The sequence below is a fragment of the Canis lupus genome, chromosome 25 (genome assembly GCF_003254725.2).
Source record: "Canis lupus dingo isolate Sandy chromosome 25, ASM325472v2, whole genome shotgun sequence".
Classification (NCBI taxonomy): domain Eukaryota; kingdom Metazoa; phylum Chordata; class Mammalia; order Carnivora; family Canidae; genus Canis; species Canis lupus.
Window position 1 is genome coordinate 2,315,536 of NC_064267.1, and position 5,728 is coordinate 2,321,263.

At 37.1% G+C, this 5,728-nt stretch overlaps 1 pseudogene; it reads left to right on the forward strand.

The window, feature by feature from the left end:
• Window positions 1-508: 508 nt before the first annotated feature.
• LOC112670173 (40S ribosomal protein S19-like) lies at window positions 509-4,173 on the forward strand (annotated as a pseudogene).
• The last annotated feature ends 1,555 nt before the right edge of the window (window positions 4,174-5,728 follow it).

Here is a 5,728-nt window from a genome sequence, read left to right on the forward strand (position 1 = left end):
GTTCACTTAAACTTAATAATGAGGAGGAGAACTGGACCACCAAGACTGTCACAACGTGATTCATAAACTAGTATCAAATTTTGTCTGCCTGAATTTTAATTCAAAGAAGTTAAAAAAAATCAAAAATTGGAATTTCTTTTATAGTCAGAGGACAATGGTCATGGTAGCTAACCTTCCTTATCTGTCTTTTCTCAACAGTATTTATTGTCTAAATCACACATTTATTATTTCCTGATTATTATTCCTGATGATCACCTTGTTTTATAGCAAGGCTTCACCCAAAAAAGTATTATGTATGGATTTACTTGCACATAGCTTTAGTTTTTTCCCTTTATTGAGATACAATTGACATACTGTGTAAGACGTGCAATGTGATGATTTGCTACACATATCTAGCGCGCATGATTACCATAGAAAGAGTAGCTAACGCCTCTACTCTGTCACTCTTTATTTTGTGCTGATGGCATTTAGAATCTACTCTCTTAGGAACCTTTGGGTATATATCACAATGTCGTTAACTATATGCATCATGCTGCATACTGGATCTACAGAACTTATTCATCTTTTCTCTGGCAGTCCGTACCTTTTCACCAAATCTCTCCTTTTCATCACCTACTCGCAGCCCCTGGCAACCATCAATCTACTCTCTCTATGAATTCAGCTTTTTAAAGATTCCACATGCAAGTAATGTTCCATGGTGTTTGTCTTTCTTCATCTGACTTATTGCACGGGGCATAGTGTCCTCAAGATCCTTCCATGTTGTTGCAAATGACAGGATTTCCTTTTTTTTATTGCCAAATTACAGATATACAAATAGATAGATAGATCTATCTATCTATATATTTCCATCCATTTGTGGATGGACCGTTAGGTTGTTTCCATATGATGACTGATATGCATCATGCTACAATGCACAGGGGAGTGGAGGTATCTGTTTCAGGTTCTGATACCATTTCCTTCGGATTATACCCAGAAGTGGGATTTCTTGATCACACGGCTGTTTTATTTTTAATTTTTGTTTTTGAGGAAGCTCTATACTGTTTTTCATGTAGTCATACCAATTTATATCCCCACCAGTGGTGTACAAGGATTCCTTTTACTTTACACAGTCTCCAGTTATCTCATATTTTTATAATAATCTTTCTAACAGGTATGAGGTGATATTTCATGATTTTTATTTTTACAATCTCATGATTGTAATTTTGATTTGCATTTCACCAATGATTAGTGATGCTGAGCAGTTTTTCATTTACCTGTTGTCCATGTAAATCTGTTCTTTGGGAAAATGTCTATTCAGGTCATTTGTCCATTTTAAATAGGATTTTTGAGTATTTTTGCTATTGAGTTGTAGGAGCTTTTATATATTTAGATAGTAGCCCCTTCTCAGATGAGTTGTAAATATTTTCTCTCTTTGCATGGATGGGTTACCTTTTCATCTCCTTATTGTTTCTTTTGCTGTGCAGAAGCTTTTTTTTGTTTGATGCAGGCTTACATTTATTTTTGCTTTTGTTGCTTGTGCTTTTGGTGTCATCCAAAAAATTATTTCCAAGACCAATATCAGGGAGCTTTTCCCCTATATTTTCTTCTAGCAGTTGTACAACTTCAGGTCTGATTTAATGATCACTGTACAACCAGTTTGGTGAACTTAGCCAAGTTGTATAAAAGAACGTACTATAACACAAAAATTAGAATGGGGGTGACTTCTCAGTTTATTATAGTGACTTGATCCTTTGGATAATCATTCAGTGAAAATAATTAATAGGTATTCCAAAGGCTTGGAGATGATGACTGTATCTTATTGGTCCCTGAAATACGTGTAACTAAAATAGAGAAAAAGTTGTCAGTGGCATTTCTTTGATATCATAATTCATTGATCTCTTTTGAGCAGAGGAGCCATATTCCTAGTGACCATATATATACACAGAACACACAGAGGAATGTTGGTTTCTAGGAGAGAAAGTCTTAGAAATCTTCCTCCTCACCCAACTTCAACCCATTTCTTCTCCTGCCTGCTTTATTTCACCAGAAGAAAAGAGAACACTCACCTAGATTTCATATATAGGTGGACTGAGATGCATCTCCTGGGAGCCAAATTTCAGAAGCAGAATTGTAAAAACACCTATATGGATTGAATACATACACTCATTCATTTGTTCCATTTGTCTTTCTGGTGCTCTTGAGCGTGCTTTTGTAACTCACACGGGTAAAATATGAGGCTATGGTTTAGGCTTTGAGCTGTGAATAGACAAAAAGTTGGGTTTTGGTTTGAGTGTCTCTTGGCTGGGGCTGCACAAAAATTCACCAGTGTTCCCACTTCAGCTGCTCAGCCTTTATCTGACATTCCTAAGTGCTATACCCAGTTTGTCTCACGGTTCAAACCTATTGGTATATCCTTACTCAGCAATTGAGAATAGTTTTATTTGAAGCAATTTTCATGGCATTCAATGTTTAATATATTCTCATGATACCAGAAGTACAGGTAAGAGAATGAATATTTGTGGAAGACTAAAGAACAACTAGACCATCGATTCCTCCACAATAAGCTTTTCAAAAAGTTACTATCACATTTTAATGGTATAAATTTGTTTTCAAATGAACTCTTATGCAGGACTCTCAGAATTAAGTGAGTTGTTGCTTATCTGGAACCTGAGAGCTTCCACTGGGATACCTTTTGAGAACCATTGCTATACCGATTCTAAAACCTCATGTTGGATTGCCCTGAATAGCAGACTGCTGCAGAGCTGGGCAAAATTGCTTTGGCTTCCTGTTGAACAGCTTTAATTGAATTTCACATTGCCAAGATTATATTGGCTTACATCGAGAGATAAGAAACAGACTTGTATTTGTTGTTTCAGTGTTGAAATTGCTATGCATTTTATTACATGGCTTGTTATAAGGACCTGAGATTTAAATTTCTTTCTAGTCTTATCATAGGGAAGAGTTTGATTATAACTGATGGATTCTGTGGATAATAGAGATGATTACATCTCTGGAAAGCACAGAGATATATATTTCTATTTCTTCTGTAAAACATAACTAGGACTTGATGGTTTGTAGTCCTCACACTTCTCGCCCATAACGTATCTTTTATGTTTTTCTTCCCTCTGTTGGTTTCTCAAATGTTTGATGAGCTTCTTTTCAACACATCGCTTCTTTATGTGTTAGATTAAGTTTCAGCCACAGTATCCTGAACCATACAATATGAGTGTGGGTACCCTCACACACACATATGAACTATGTACACTTATTAGATATATCTATGTATATTATATACTTGGTACATACTTATATATATATTTAAATACATACATATATTTATACAGAGAGCAAAATGTAAAACACTATCTCTGGTAATGACAGTATAGTGATCTTGACATACTTTTTTGTATTTTTTTAAAATAGTCTTTTAATGACATTTTATTTTAAATCATAAAAAAGTTACAATTACAGCACTTTAAAATATTCCTACATGGGATCCCTGGGTGGCGCAGCGGTTTGGCGCCTGCCTTTGGCCCAGGGCGCGATCCTGGAGACCCGGGATCGAGTCCCACGTCGGGCTCCCGGTGCATGGAGCCTGCTTCTCCCTCTGCCTGTGTCTCTGCCTCTCTCTCTCTCTCTGTGTGTGTGTGACTATCATAAATAAATAAAAATTATAAATAAAATAAAATATAATAAAATAAAATATTCCTACATGTCCCCCTTCCCCTGGCTGGCTGCGTGGAGGCCACAGGATGCCTAGGAGTTACTGCAAAAGACATGAACAAGCAGGAGCTCGTCAGAGCTCTGGCAGCCTTCCTCAAAAAGTCTAGGAGGCTGAAAGTCCCTGAATGGGTGGACCTTGTCAAGCTGGCCTGACATAAAGAGCTGGCTCCCTACCATGACAATTGGTTCTACACACGAGCTGCTTCCGTTCAGGGGTGGCGCTGGGGTGGGCTCCATGACTAAGATCTACGGGGGACGTCAGAGAAACGGGGTCACGCCCAGCCACTTCAGCAGAGGCTCCAAGAGCCTGGTCCGCAGGGTCCCCCAAGCCCCAGAGGGGCTGAAAATGGTGGAAAAGGACCAAGATGGGGGCTGCAAACTGACACCCCAGGGACAGCGGGATCTGGACAGAATCGCCCGACAGGTGGCAGCTGCCAACAAGAAGCGTTAGAACAAATGCTGAGTTAATGAATTGCCTCATCCGTAAAAATAAATAAATAAATAAATAAATAAAAATTAAATATTCCTACATGATTTGGAAATAAATATGATAGAAATTTATCATGTGTATACTCTAAGGAAAGACTGAACTTAATATTTTTCTTTTTTTAAAGATTTATTTATTTGAGAGAGAGAAAGAAAGAGAGAGTGGGGGTGGGGGAAGGGAAGAGGGAGAGGAAGAGAGGCTCTCAAGCAGACTGTCTGCTGAGCACGGAGCCCCAAGGTGCAGCTGGATCTGGGGACCTGGAGATCACTACCTGAGCCCAACTCAAGAGTTTGATGGACACTTAACTGACTGAGCCACCCAGGCGCCCCCGAACTTAATATTTTTCTAAACACGTAGCTGATTTCTCACATCATTTTGGAGAAAATTCATAATTTCCTTATTAATATAAAATGCCAACTTTATTATATTCTAACTCATTTGTCAGAAGCTGGGAGTTGTCTAGCCCAACACCCACTCTCTGCTGCCTCCATGGAAAAAGAATTCTAATTTTCTGCGAGGCAAATTACCACATAAATGAAACTGTATACTCTGCATTCTTCCTTGCAGCAGGGTGTGATCATGTGACTACATTTGGCAGATGAGGGGTAAGCAAGATTGTTACGTGTGCCATTTGCAAAGGCTGATTAGAGGGGATTCACTTATCAAAGAGAAACCAGCTTTTTGCTTTATTGCCTTTTCTTTCCTTCTGCCTGCAGTGTGTAAATAATAGGTGGCATACTCTGGAAGATAGAAACCACACAGTGGCCACACCTACAGAAACTATACTTGGAATGGAAGCCACAGTGAAAGAATCTGGTGGAAAGCCTCTGTTTCTGATGACAACATGGCGCTGCCTTGACAGCTCTAAACTGTCTACCTCTGGATTTCTTTTATGTAAAATATAATAAATGGTGTCTATGCTATTTACAACTCTGTTCTTTTGGATTTTCTCTTATTACCAATTTCAGAACTTCTTCCAATCAGTTTGGGCTGTTTAAGTCTAATTATTGAAACACTTTAATGCATCTTTAACAATGGACAATGTAACTCTCCCACAAATTTCTTTATACTATTTTAGCCCAGTTTTTCAATTGTATGAACTTCAATAATATTTTGTAATCACAAAACATTTAAAATTTTTAATTGTGATTTTATAGTTATTTTTGTAATTATATTTTATTTTATTGTAATTATAATTGTTTTTATTATAATCAGATTACTTTTTGAGCCATATTAGGGAGAACTATTATACTTACACTATTAATTTTTCTCCATCAGAGACAAAATACCTTCATTTGCTAGTCTTTTTTGTACTCCAACGACTTTTTGTAGTTTACTCTATTTAGATTCTGCACATTATAGGGCATTTATATTTTTTGTTGTTACTAAGAATAAAATATTTTCGCTTAGATTTTTCAAATGGACTGTTGCTGGTACATAAGGTACTATCAAAGTTTGCCTTAATGTGATATTTAGACATTTTTCTGGGTTTATTTATGAGTTTTGATTATGTTTTAATTGATTCTCTTGCATTTTCTT